General features: G+C 52.5%; 1 protein-coding gene across 1 annotated transcript in view; it reads left to right on the top strand.

Annotated features, from left to right (window-relative positions):
* The window catches only part of LOC147707455 (uncharacterized), a 504820-nt gene that overhangs the window by 464136 nt on the left and 26629 nt on the right, over nucleotides 1-14055 (top strand). The window lies entirely within an intron of this gene.

The raw sequence follows: 14055 nt of genomic DNA, 5'->3' as shown, positions 1-14055 counted from the left end.
TTCTAATAAGTGCCTACCCCTGACAGTGGTCCATGTGGCCCTGTCCTGTACATAATTCCCCTTGTAAATTCTGCCCGTGCCTCTGGCACATTGTACAGTTTGCGTGTGTTATCTAATGTGTTTTGTTTATTATAAATACAAAGGCTATTTTTCGATATATATCCTTGTGTAGAGTCTTTCTTTGTGGTGGGCCTTGGGTGTTGTTGCTGGGGTGCGTGCGCAAAATACTTAACTCATACCGCCTCCAAGTTTAGCCTAGACTGCTCGCGCCACGCTACCTAGAGGGCGAGTGGGGGTTGCCTTGGTGTGTGACTCCCCTGCCCTGACTTTAGAAATGGTGATCCCTGACTGACCTCGACGCGAGTCTTGGCCGGCCAGGGTCCCGTTTCTAACATTGGCGGCAAGCGGTGAGGATAAGGATTTGTGTTTGCGCTGTACCACAGTGGCGACAGGCCACACTTCAAAGCTCTGCCTTTTTTAGATAACCGCATTTTTGGGGATTATTGTTTTTTAGGTGAAGTTCAGTTTTGCTTCTCCTGAAAGGTGTCATTTGTATTTTGTCCAGTACCTTGTTCCCCGCCCTGCTCCCAGAGTTTGGTACCTGTGTCACTAGTGGTCAGGTTGAGAGAATCAGGGGTGGTAGAAACTGCTTTACCAGTCCGAGGGGAGGGTTGTGTGTGAATGAGTGTGTGTTACGCTGGACAGTGGAGTGCAAGTTCTGAGTTAGGAATCTTGCTGAATTTTGTGATTGTATTCTCCTGTTTAGCTCAGACCCCCAGGTTCACTGTGTCAAACTTTTCCTGAGAACGTCCGCCAAAATGGAGCCAGTTTTTGATCTCTGTAGTCTGTTTAGGTACAGTAGACTAGAGCTGGTCAGATTCTGCGAAAAGGGAGGCATAGAGGTGAGTGAGTTGGTTACTCAGTCCCAGCTTAGGGACAGCCTGATCCTGTGGCAAAAGGGTCAGTGGGATCTCGAGCATAGAGAGAGAGATAGGGCCCGGGCCGCACGCCATGAGGGTGGTGAGTCTGTGGGGAGCCCTGAAGATTCTGGTGATGAATGTGAGTTGGATGGTGATGACAGTGGATGGATGTCAGCAGAGAGTGATGACCCCATAGATAGGGAGTCCCTTGCTGGGTCCAGTGTCAGTACCAGCGCCCCATCCCTTTCCCTGTCCCCAGAGGAGTGGTTGGATAGGAAGGAAGAGAGGGAGCATCAGCTAGCGATGGAACAGCTCAGGTTGGAGCTTGCCAAGCTAGAGGCTGAGAGGGCCTTGTTCAGGGAGAAGGTAGCCCAAGAGAGTAGGTTACCCCCTGAGTGCATGTGTAAGTGTCTGGATTCCCCAGGGAGGGTGGAGTCCAGTGGTGGCAGCTTTTTAAGTGTTGGTGTTGACAGTCCCACTCCCAGTTCCCCGAGTACGGTTCCTGTTTCCCCCGCAGAAGAGTTTGGGTTGAAGTTCAGGAGACTTAGGAAACTGCCTCATCAGTCTTGGGAAGACTTTGAGGATGAGTGTTGTGGAGCACTGTTTGATTGGGAAAAGGCTCACGTGAACGACAAGTCTGGCGGATTGTTTTGCATGGTTGTCACAGAGCACCTGCTCAGGTATTGTGTGCCAGAGTTGCGCCAGCACCTGTTGGAGTTTGGATCGTTTATTGCATGTGAGCTTGCAGCAGAAGCGGACCGATGGGAGAGTGCAAGAGGTTCCTTAGCGCCGCTAGTGAGTGATTCCAATAATAGTGGGTCAGGTTTTCTCCAACCCAGCGTTGTGGAGGAGGGTGAGAGTAGCCCAGCTAGGTCTCAGTATAGTGAGGAGGGTGTAGGGGCTTGCTGTCTGTATCAGTGGAGCGGAAGTGAGTGTGAGACCGAGAGTCCCCAGATGCCCGAAGCCCTGCCTCAGAGCCTGGATGGTTTCTTTAGGGAACACCAGGGTGGGGACCTATGCTTACCTGTTAGTCCACTTGAGGGAGATCTCCTAGTGTGTGGAGGACCTGGAGCATCTGTGAGCGGAGCTTCTGTAGTTGTGGAGTCTGGCAGTACTGCTCCGGGAGGGAGAGTACAGAAGTCCAGTGAAAGGAGTGATTTGGGAGTGACCTGTGAGTCCTCAGAAGTCCTGGAGTGCCAGGCAGTGATTCCACCAAAGGTTCTAGACCGGAGGTTGGAGGTCCAGGTTCAGGGTTTGCCTGACCTGAAGGGTGGGAGCACTGTAATCAGTGTCCTGACCAGTTCTATCTCAAGAGGTACCGCCCCGGTTGGGAGGGAGCAGGACTCTGGAAGGGGGTGCAGAGGGTGGGTAAGCCCACCTCTGACCCCGGTACCACCTGAGGGGTTAAACCCTAGGTTGGGAGAATGGTGTTTAGAGGGTACCCCTCGCAGGAGGAGGAGGAACCCTAGGAGAAGAGGTAAGGGGAGGAGAGCCTTCCCTGAGACTCCTGGTCCACCTAAGGTTGTAGACCCTAGGCTGGAGAACCAGTGGCAGTCTAGCCCTGACTTGCAGACAGGAAGAGTGGAGCATGGCTATTATGTGCCAGGGGTTACTACCCCCCACTTGGTGAGTTGGCAGGATCCAGTGGCACCTGGATGGCCTAGGGCCTGGTCCTCGCAGAGGGCAGCTGGAGATTACCAGTGGGGTAATCCAGTGAGTCCCTACCGTAGTTTTAGAAAGAACCCCAGGGGTTCACAGTGGCATAAAACAGGAGGGTGTCCCTGCAGTTGCGGGCCCGCATCCGTGTTTTATCGCCCCAAGCAGGTAAGCCCATCACGGTGGTGATTGGTCTGCCCTGCGTTTTGGCTGGAAGGGGGTTGTGTTGGACTTGGCCCTTACGGCAGGTTCACCCCTAATCTTTTTGATTTTAATTTGTGATATGCGTGGATGATTTTCTGGTCTGTGCGCACTTTTTCTCTGTGTCCCAGAGTAAAGTGCGTGCATGTAGTTAGGCTGGCCTGCTCTCCCATAGGGATGCATGGGGAATGTCTGTGTCCCTAGTCGTTCCTGATGTGTGGGGAGTGCATGCCTCGAGTTTGGTATGTGCGTGTTCGTGGGAATGAATGCTTCGCAATGGTGTATGTTGCGTGAGTGTGGCATGTGTAGAAATGCCATTTCGTGGACTTGGCATATTACTGTAAAATATGCCTGCAGTGTGATTGGCTGGAGCTGGCTGGTGAGCCTGGCTCCAGGAAGGCTGGATGGGTCTGCCCGGTGGCGAGTGTGAGATTAGCATGCTTGATGGCTTGGGAGGAGTGCCCCTGGTCCCTGATGGGCCTGGACTTTCCCCAGACAATGCTGGCTCCACCCCCTGTAGTGCGACTGATGGCCCTAGCCCTGCCAGTGAATAGAGAGGGTGGTTGAGGTAAACAGAGTACTTCAGAACCAGCTGCGACTGGTTTTCCCTCCATCCTGCATCCTTGAGACAAAGGGGTTTTGCTGTATAAGAAGGGGCTGTGTCCCCATACAAGTTGTTCTCTGTTCTGCTTTGGACCTTGCCAGAGGGGGCTCTGCTGCTGCTGGGGCCAAGAGGACCGCCACTTGGCTGTCTCCCTGCCTGGAGACCCAGTGTGCTGGCTCTGGTCCTGCCTTGCCCCTCTGCCTGCCTCCAGACCCTGCTGGAGCTGTTGCTGTGCCTGGAAGCGCTTTTATTGGATTTGTAGCGCTAGGAGCGCTTTCCTGGTGGCCCAGCGCTCCATAGCGCTTTGCTGACATTTCTAGCGCTGAGCGCTCTTCTCCTGTGCCCCTGAGCGCTTGGGAGCGCTGTATTGACCTTGCCGGTGCCCACCCGGCATTGGAACCGATTTGCCGATTTTTGAGGAGCGAGTGCCCACCTCGCTTTATTTTCGATTTGAAGGCCGGTGCCACCCGGCATTGCCCCGTGGTCTGTATTCCTTTTTGAGCCGGTGCCCACCCGGCATTGCCCAGGAAATCACCGCCGCAGCCCGAGAGCACTGAGAGCTGTTGCCGGGCCGCCGCGCTGCCTGCAGCGACCCGGAAGTCCCGCCCCCTGACCCCCAGGGCCGCGCTGCCATTGGCGGCCCCGGCGGAAGTCAGGCGGAGGGAAAGGAGACGAGGCCAGACGGAGCGCGAGAGGAGCAGCCGGCTCCCGTGTCCGCGAGGCTCCCGAGTGAGGTGAGGAGCCCCGCGCTGCTCCAGCAGCGAGACACCCGGTGAGTGCCTGAAAGGAGGGAGAGGGGCCGCGGGACACATTGCCGGTGTCCGCCCCTCCCCCATAGCGCGACCTCGCGCTTGTAGCTGTTTGGAGCCCCTAGGCTCCTGGGGCATTTCTGCTTCCTGAGTCCCCCGTGAGGGACTCCAACTAGAGGAGCCATCCTTTGTTCCTTGAGCCCTGAGAGGCTCTCGTGCCCTTTTTGTTTATGAGCCCCAGAAAGGCTCTTCATTGCCCACATCGAGTTAGAGCCCTGGGAGAGGCTCTGGGGCATTTTGATTATTTTAAGAGCGCTGAGCTCTATTTGCCCATTTTGCTTGGCGAGCCCCTGAGAGGCTCCTTGCCCACCTTGATTCTTGAGCCCTCCTGGCTCCCACGTTGTGCATCTTGTTTTACAACTGTCCAGCACTTAGTGGACAGTTGCCACATTTAGGTTTGTGTGCTGTGCTGCCTGCGCAGCTTCCCTGACATTAAGACTCAGGGCATTCTGCCCCTTTCGAGGCCAGTTGGCCTGAGGGACCCTTTTGAGTGTTGTGCTTTGTGCACCCCGCGCATTGTAATTTCTGGTTATGTACTTCTTGCGCATGTGTTCTAACCTGTACCTTTTCTAAAAGTAACCTGATTGGGTATTCTTATGGTTATCCCTCTTTGCTAAAAGTAACCTGCATAGAGAAATGTTGATTCCGCTTACCTTTTCTAAAAGTGACCTGATTAGGTATTCTTATGGTTACCTCCTTTTGCTAAATGTGACCTGCAGGGAGGATTGTTTATGTTTATCCATTATGCTCAATGTGACCTGCATAGTAGATTGTTGATGGTTCATTTTATGTTTAGGTTTCCTTCCCTTTGCTAAGAGTGAATTGCTTAGGTGTTGGTATTCCTTCCTTAGGTCCTAGTTACCTGCGTGATCTACCTACAGTGTGTTAGGGTTGCGTAGGAGGTCCTTAATGTTCCAGTGATTACTGGATGTGTGTTGCATTTATAATTTTGGTGCTACTCATTCTATGTTTACGACATAAGTGTATATCTACCAGCATTATTTTCTAATAAGTGCCTACCCCTGACAGTGGTCCATGTGGCCCTGTCCTGTACATAATTCCCCTTGTAAATTCTGCCCGTGCCTCTGGCACATTGTACAGTTTGCGTGTGTTATCTAATGTGTTTTGTTTATTATAAATACAAAGGCTATTTTTGATATATATCCTTGTGTAGAGTCTTTCTTTGTGGTGGGCCTTGGGTGTTGTTGCTGGGGTGCGTGCGCAAAATACTTAACTCATACCGCCTCCAAGTTTAGCCTAGACTGCTCGCGCCACGCTACCTAGAGGGCGAGTGGGGGTTGCCTTGGTGTGTGACTCCCCTGCCCTGACTTTAGAAATGGTGATCCCTGACTGACCTCAACGCGAGTCTTGGCCGGCCAGGGTCCCATTTCTAACAATAATCAGAATGGAAAGGGGCGACCACTCGGTCCCCCCGAACGTATGGATGGGTGCCCCGATCCCCCCAGGAAACCATTTTGGGCGGGGGGCGTGGCTCGGCTGGTATGCCCAAAGTGGCGTAGCCGGGGCGCGCCCTTTCCCGCCCAGGAGGGGTTGTCCTAGACACCCGCACGGAAGACCACACCCAGTAGGCGTACCGGAGGAGGGTCCCCGCCCTCCCGCAGACGGATAAAAGAGCGGGAATCCGAAGAAGCGTCCTCTTGTTCCTGTGCTCTGAAGGCTGCACCAACTCGTTGCTCGTGAGCCCTCGACGGAACAAGCGGCAATTTTGAGAACTTGTAATCTTGTTGTTTCTCTTTCAGTTATTTGGAGTACGAAGGACCTCGTTGATCGACTGGAGCAGAGTAAACGAAGCTATGGCCGGCAAAAAAGCAGGAAAGAGCTCCGAGTTGGAGAAGGTACTGCGCACCTTGTCGAATCGAATGGCGATCATGGACCGAAAACTCGGTAAAGTTGACTCGATCGGTCGAGGTTTGGCCGAAGTTAAAAAACAGTTAGCGGCTCAGAACAGCTCAGGCCGTCCTAAGAAGGTAATAGGCCCGGCCTTGCCGGGAATCGTCCCTGAGGGTAGGGGGAAGCGTATTAAGAGGAGGGCGGTTTCCAGGGAGGATCCGGTTCCTGAGGTGCCCCCAGTCGCCCCCATCACACCAGCAGACACCCTGGTACCAAACCCAGATATAGGTTTACCAATCCCGGTTGTAATTACCCCTGTTAATGATGAGGAGATGCCCCCTGAACTGGCCATCCAGTTAGCGGCAGTGTTACCCTGGCTCAAGAAGAAAGCGGGGGCAGTGGCCGCGGGGGACCTGGCCGAGGAGGCTAGACTAATAATCGAGCAGTTACGGCAGTCGAGAGAAGCCGGGACGGCGAATGTTCCTCTTGTTCCCCCACAGGTGGCGACAGGTACCTACGGTTAGCTGGGAAAAGGCGGCAGACACGACGGTAGAACCCGGTAAGCACACATTGCCAATGGCAGGGGAAGGTTTGTTACCTTCAAGGCGCGAAAGGGTGGCCCAGCACATCCCTGCGGCCACAAAGGAATTGATATGGGGGTAAAAATATGTGAATATGTTTTCATTGTTGACTGACCATCGCGAGATGGAATATGCAAAATCCCAGAAAGATTTATGGCACCCCAGTGTATGTCGGGCCAAGATGGCGGAATTTAGGGTCGAGGAGACCGTAGCGAATTGGGTAAAGGCCTTTTCGATATTTACGGCAGTCATGGGTGAACGAAAGCCGGAAGTGCTGACCGAGTTGTCCTGTTACCAGAATAGGATTATGGATTTTTATACTATGTATGAGGGGGACAAGTGGAAAGGATATGACATGAAATTCCGAAAAGCGAAAGAGTTTGATACATCTTTGACCTGGGACTGCCTCGACTCGGTGTCATGGCACAAGCAGCTCTTGCCTGGTGCGGCGGGTACGTCCTCGCCGGGCGGCATCGGGGCGGGGTCAGTTCGTCAGAAGCCTGCGGTGCCCTTTCGAGCAGGCGCCGGTGGGGAATTTCAGCCCAAGACCGGCGGAAATGGCGGGAAGCGGGGGGTTTGTTGGGGCTTCAATAGAGGCAACTGTAGCAGGCCCCAGGGAACATGTAGGTTTAGGCATGCGTGTGCGGGCTGTGGGAACTCCTCACACCCGGAGAGTAGCTGTAGATCTAAGAACAGCGGAACGGGAGGAAAAGGAGGGTCTAAGCAAGAGTGAGGTGATGCTTGGGAACCGATTGCCTACACCTGTCGATATCATGGCTCTGACTTCTTGGTTGAACAAATACCCTGATCATGTATCCGCCGGGGTGTTGAGGAATGGATTCCTATATGGCTTCAACATCCCGGAGGGGGATTTTCGGGGGGACTCTTTTTGTAAAAATCAGTTATCTGTCCAACAGAACCCAAGCGTAGCAGCAAAGAAAATTTCCAAAGAAGTCGGCTTGGGGCGGGTGGCGGGGCCTTTTCATTGCCCGCCGGTGGGGGATTTCGTGTGTTCCCCGCTAGGGGTGGTTCCAAAGAAAGACTCAGGGAAGTTTAGACTCATTCACAACTTGTCTGCCCCAAGGGGTTCCTCGGTGAACAAAGCCTTTGACCCGGATATTTGTTTGGTGCGGTACGCATCGTTCGACGATGCCGTTGCCATATTAAATCACCTGGGCCCCGGAGCACTGATGGCGAAATCGGACATCGAATCGGCATTCAGGTTGCTCCCGGTACACCCGCAAGACCAGCGCTTGCTAGGTTTTGCGTTTCAAGGGAGTTATTACATGGATAAATGCATGCCTATGGGTTGCTCCATTTCTTGTGCATATTTTGAAATGTTGAGCTGTTTTTTAGAGTGGGCATTCACCGAGGCCACAGGGCATAGGCACGTTATGCACTATCTAGATGACTTCCTGTTCTTGGGAGCGGCCGGCAATACCAAATGTGCGCAGGCGCTGCAGGACTTCTGCATCCTCATGCGGGAGTTCGGAGTCCCATTGACACCAGGTAAGACGGTTGGACCATCTACTTCACTGGAGTTTCAGGGAATTGAGCTCGATTCTGTGGAAGGATGTTTCCGTTTACCGATGGAAAAGGTGGCCAAGTTTAGGGCTTCCTTGACGCAATGCCTGGGCAAGGAGAAAGTGACCCTGCACCAGTTACAACAAACAGTGGGTCAGCTTAACTTTGCCTTAAGGGTGATACCAATGGCCCGCCCCTTCTCACGCTCTATTGCACCAGCTATGGTTGGCCTCAAGGAGGGACACCACCGTACGAGACTGTCAGCAGAGGTTCGCCAGGATATGCGCATTTGGTTGGCATTTCTGGCGGACTTCAACGGTCGAGTTGTGTGGAACAAACCACCAGCATCTTCGGATGAACTAGGTTTGTGGACCGACTCGGCTGGGAGCGTGGGATTTGGCGCCATCTTTGGTAACCGATGGTCGGCACAAGTATGGCCGACGTGGTGGCACTCCAGCGGTCTGACAGGTAACATTGGGTTCTTAGAGCTATTTCTCATTTGGGTTGCTCTGATGGCATGGCCAGACGACTTCAGGGACCGTTCGGTGGTGTTTTGGTCTGATAATATGACTGTGGTTGAGTGCATTAATCAGCAGGCAGCACGCTGCAAGTGGATCTTGAGATTGTTGAAAGAAATTGTTTTACGTTGCATGAAATTGAATGTACAGTTCAGGGCAAAACATGTGCCAGGCGTACTGAATTATGCAGCTGATGCACTCTCCCATTCACAAATGCAGGCTTTCAGGGGCCATCTACCCACAGCGGACCTAGTGGCGGCACCATTCCCCGAAGTGCTATGGCTAAGCGGTACCCCGGATTACAAGACCTCGTGGCAGCCAGCTTAGCTCCCAGGACAAGGAAGGCTTACGAAGGAGAGTTTCGTTTCTACTGCACATTTTTGGGTCCGACAGGGAGACAGAGCTGGGGGCAGGAGGAATCCTTCCTGGGGTTCCTGGTAGCGCTGCACAGAGAAGGCCGATCAGCGGCAACGGCCAATAGACATAGGGTGGCCATTTCATTCATGGCACAGCTGCACGGCATAAGTGACCCGACGGGTTCCTTTTTGGTTAGGAAGGCCCTCCGCGGCTGGCAACGCCTTGAAGGGTCGCAAACAGGATACGAGGCGCCCGATTGGCTTAGACAGATTGTCTCTGCTTTTAACAAAGCTGGATGAGACGTGCTCCTCCCCTTTCGAAGCAGTTCTGTTCCGAGCAGCTTTCGCCTTGGCATTCAATGGGGCTATGTGGGTAAGCGAGCTTGTAGCAAGGAACAAGTAGGATATGGAGGGAGGCTTGTGCAGGGATCACTTACAAATAAGGGGTGATTTGATGGTAATCTCGATAGCCAGGTCCAAGACAGACCAGGAAGCTATGGGAGATAGTGTTGTCGTGCAGCGCGCACGAGGGTCCCCCACTTGTCCGATAAAGTGTTTAGAGGAATACTTGGCACTGAGGACAGCTAGATGGGGGGAGAGCCTGCTTAGGCACAATGATGGCACCCCACTGACGAGATTTCAGTTTCAGAGGGTGCTTGCACTGTCAATCGCTGCCGCGGGCATGGACCCGTGCGATTTTGGGACCCACTCATTTAGGATAGGGGCTGCTACTGAGGCTACGGCCCGGGGTCAGAGTGCGGAGGAAGTAAAACAGCTAGGCCGTTGGTCCTCAAATTGCTTCAAAAGGTATGTGCGATTGCACATGTTGTAAAAGTCAATTGACATGCACTCACGCTTCTTGTCTTTTGTTTGAATTACAGTTTTGCGAGCCTGTCACGTAGGGCGGAATTGGAAGTCGACCAAACATCAGGAGACCAGCGGTCAAGGATTACCGACTGGCGAGAGAGTGGTATGGGTCGTGGGCCACTCATATGTGAGGCGCGCCGGGGACGTATTCAAGGCAGGTGACGCGACTCGCGCATCTGGGGAATACGGGTACAGAGTGACCTTCCATGGGAAGGGCGGGCTCTGTTTTGACCAATTTTAATCGTTTTTGGAGGGTCTTTTAGGGCGGCAAAGGTCACCGCCATCTGTAGTCATAGTACATGTGAGAAGTTGGCCTGGTATATAATGCTCACTAGTTCTAGTGATCACTTTGTACCATGCCAAGCAACCCTTATGATGATGGTTGTAATTCAACCTTGTAGACCAGTTATCCTAGTGGTAACGTGGACAAAGCAGTCTTAGGCTAAACTCTGAAAGGCATGTGAAGCCAGCTGTTATACCATACACAACCCCCTTGAATACCAAATGAAAGGGACACCACACAGATATATATTGAAAATATATATTGATTTATTAACTATAAAATCCCCTGGACTCTTTATGAGCACAGAAGCACAAGCGTTAAATCACAAGACAGTTTAAAATACACAAAAGTTGCACAATATGGATGAGCCCTAGGGGCCACCTAAACCATATACTAAGAAAGTGGTATAAGAGGTACCAATAGGAAAGTGAAGAGGCCTAGGGCCTTGGGAATCGCTGGAGCTATTCGAGACTGGAGTTAACTAAGTCGGGAAAGGCCCACGGGACTCGGTGCAGTGTTCAAAGTGCACGCACTTTTCAATACAAAGTCTATGGTGCGTAAAAAGCACAAAGTTAGAAAGTTAGGAACCTTCCAAGTGACCTACGGAGCTGAAACTTAAAACACAGGCCCTTGGGATGTGTACCAGTGCAGGAGCACCGGCGGAGCTGAGTTACCTCACCCACAGGAAGCGGGTGCACAGGGTCGAAGTTGTGTCGGGTTTCGTCACGCTGGTCGATGGTGCTTGGAGCTGAAGATGCTGCAGGCGGCTCGATGAGAAGAGTTCCGGTGGATCCAAGGGTGGATCTGAAGATGTGAAGACCTGAAAGCAGAGGGGACAGTGTTCAAAGTCACTAGCCAGTGACTACCGTGGAACCAGATTGGAACCAGGCGATGTCGGGTGCAAACAGGCGTTGTCGGGTAGCTTCTTTCTGCAGCCACGTGGATACCCGGGGTCGAGGACGTCCAGGAGTCGGTCACGAGCTGTCCCACGTAGGCTTCTCGCTGTTGGCGGTGTCGGCGACCTGATCGGAGCAAACAGGCCTTGGCAAATGCAAGCCACGCAGAAGTTGAAAGATGCTGTTCACTCGGACCAGCAAGGTCAGAGAGGGTGCTCCTTTTCACAGGAGCTTGGGTAGGTCTGGAGCAACCAGACCTGCTGTTTAAATCTTCGGGTTCGTCGCCAAGATGGCCGCTGACCACGTGGCTAGTGGCCGGGATGGCGCGTCAAGTGGCACAATGCAAAAGGGCCCCACGCAGATCGTGGAGATGCTGGAGGGCTGATCTTCGGGGCAAGGGCTGCTAGGTGGTGGGGGCTCTCAATCCCCAAAGCACAACGTCGAGGATGCCTCAGAAGCTGCGCAGTCAGCTTTTCGAGTGTCTTTCAAGAGGTCCGGTCCCACGTCACTCGGTGCCTCCACGGGTCCCTTCTTCGCAGGGACTGTGGATCGGGCTCTGAGAGGTCTGGGAGTCTGGTTCTTGTCGGGCTCTGGGCTCGGTCTCCGGCGGGAGGCGGCGGCAAAGCAGACGTCGAGTTGCTGGTTGGTACCTGTGTTCACAGGGTGGCCACTCCTAGGCCACAAGGGAGATTCTTCTTCAGTCTTCTGTGCAGCAGAATGTCGAAGTCCAGTCGTCTTCTTGTTTAAAGTTGATTTCGGGATGATCTGCTGTGCAATGGCACTGCTCCCCCTCTTATTCCCAATCTAGGGGGTGGATCACCTACTAGGTCCCTCCTCTGGGAGGAACCAGGAAGGGGGGCGGTTACACCCCCTTTCCTTTGTCCAGCTCCGCGCCAGGACTGGGGCTGGAAGGCCCCAGAACCGGTTTGGACTGGCCTATGCACGGGGACACCTTGTGTGCCCCGGGCATGTCTGATTCCATTCAGCCCTGTCCTACCCAATACACAAAATCCTGTCTGGGGTGGTGCTCGCACCTCCCAAGGCAGGAAACCCTTTGTCCAGGCTGAGGTAATATAAATTTTATGGTCATGTTGTGTTCCCTAGCGAGTACCCCACCGACTCCATGTACGAGTTAAAAGTGCATGTAACTTCCCTCCTGTGCCAGCTATGAAGACGCAAATACATTTGCGTCCAACGTTAACTTGTCCTCTTTCAGACCCACCATGAATGGGTTCGATGGTCCGTTCCTAAGTATGCTATGCCAACGTCTTTTTGAAGTGTATTCCTACGTTTTTCAGCCTGGCTGAAAGTAGGCCCTGAATCTCTGCCACCGAGCCTCTTTTCTGGCTTCTGACTGCGAGGGCCCCTGCCCAAGCAGCCCCCGTACCCGTGAACTATGACTTACTTCTAGCGCGGCCCTCCGTGCTCAGCTCAGCCTGCTGCCTGCCAAGATTGACTATAACCTTCGAGTTATCTGTTTTCCTCCCCGAAGATACATTCCAGCCTGCTAGTTTCAGTAAACATCCTTCCTCAGCTACAGGGCTAAAGGGCCGATCTGTCTCTATGCAAGTAATTCATAGCCTCTGTTGCCATGCTTCCATGGAAGGCCCCATGCCCCCACGCTTCTCATACAGACACTCAGGCGCTTATACACGCACTCACAGCAAGTATAGAATAGCTTCTGCTCTAGAGACCTTTCTGCCCAGATAGCTTAGTTCCTAAACATCAGATATCAGATATGATAGAAGCACAAGTTGATCTGACATGCCAGACTTCTGTCTCTTTCCGTCAGTGTAAATGTCAAGTCCCCTGCACCCCGTCTATCACACGTCATGCAGCTGCGCGCGCATCCAAGCTTCCGATTTCTGCTGACATTGCAACATTCTGTTAGCACCACCCCTTGGTGCCACCCATTTGCGTCACCTATCAGTGACGTTTCTAGCACACACCCCTAGTTTACGCCTAGTTTACGCCTCTTGATGATGTACTAGTACCACGTGTATACTGTTATCTTGTTTTCTCTCAGCTGTTACGCCTCTTACATTGAACATTATGATGTAAATCAAGTATATAAGCTATGTATTGTCAATAAACGTGAGCGCGCTCATCTATCCCTTCTGACACCCTGTGTGGTGGTCAGAACATGATATCCTGATTCCTTTATGAGGAATAAAACCCTTAGAAACTCTTACACCACGGACTCTGTTTTCCTTCATTCTGATTGAGTTATCATTAATTAAGTACTTACCTGCATAGAAATTAAGAGAGTAAATTAATTATTTACATCATTTTGGCGCCCGAACAGGGACCCCTCCCCCACCTCACGCGCCGGAAGGTGCGTTGCAATCCGTGTCCCCTGCCATCAGTTAGACGGACTACACGTGTACTGGCAGGACTTCCTGCATCCCCCTCTGACACACGGAGGTGACGAAGACTGCAATCAGTGCCCAGACGAGGCGGTGAGGAGTGCGGAGGATCCCGACCAGAGCCCAGCCGAAAGAAGCAAGGTCCGAGGTGTGAAGAGGCCCACCAGGTTTCCGAAGTTTTCCGAAGTTCTCCGAAGTTTTCCGAAGTTCCGAGCCGAGTCCAGTCGAGTTTTCCGAGGCCTTCTGTTTTCCGTGCTTCCCGGTGAGTACCATTGCTGGGTCGTATCTAGACGGGTTTGGGTACGCAAGTCCGGTCTGCACTGTTTTTAGGCAGTGTATCTGTACTGTTTAGCAGTATATAAAGTATTCCGAATTTCTGCACTGTTACAGCAGTGTATCTGTATCGTTGAGCGGTACATTCAGAGTAGGGGGAAGTTAGCTATGTCTTTACGTTTTCATGTAATTAATGTCGTGGTATGAATGTGATTGTTTTTGTGCATTATTGTGTTTTCTTGTATAAATAGTTACAGTCGACATTAAGTATCAAGGATCAAGCATTACAGTATCAAGTAGGCACAATGCCGTTTTTCAACAAGTTAAGGCAGATAGGGACTAGGAAAGGG

This window comes from Lissotriton vulgaris, chromosome 6 (assembly GCF_964263255.1).
Source record: "Lissotriton vulgaris chromosome 6, aLisVul1.2, whole genome shotgun sequence".
Lineage (NCBI taxonomy): Eukaryota > Metazoa > Chordata > Amphibia > Caudata > Salamandridae > Lissotriton > Lissotriton vulgaris.
This window is presented reverse-complemented; position numbering and strand designations above follow the sequence as displayed.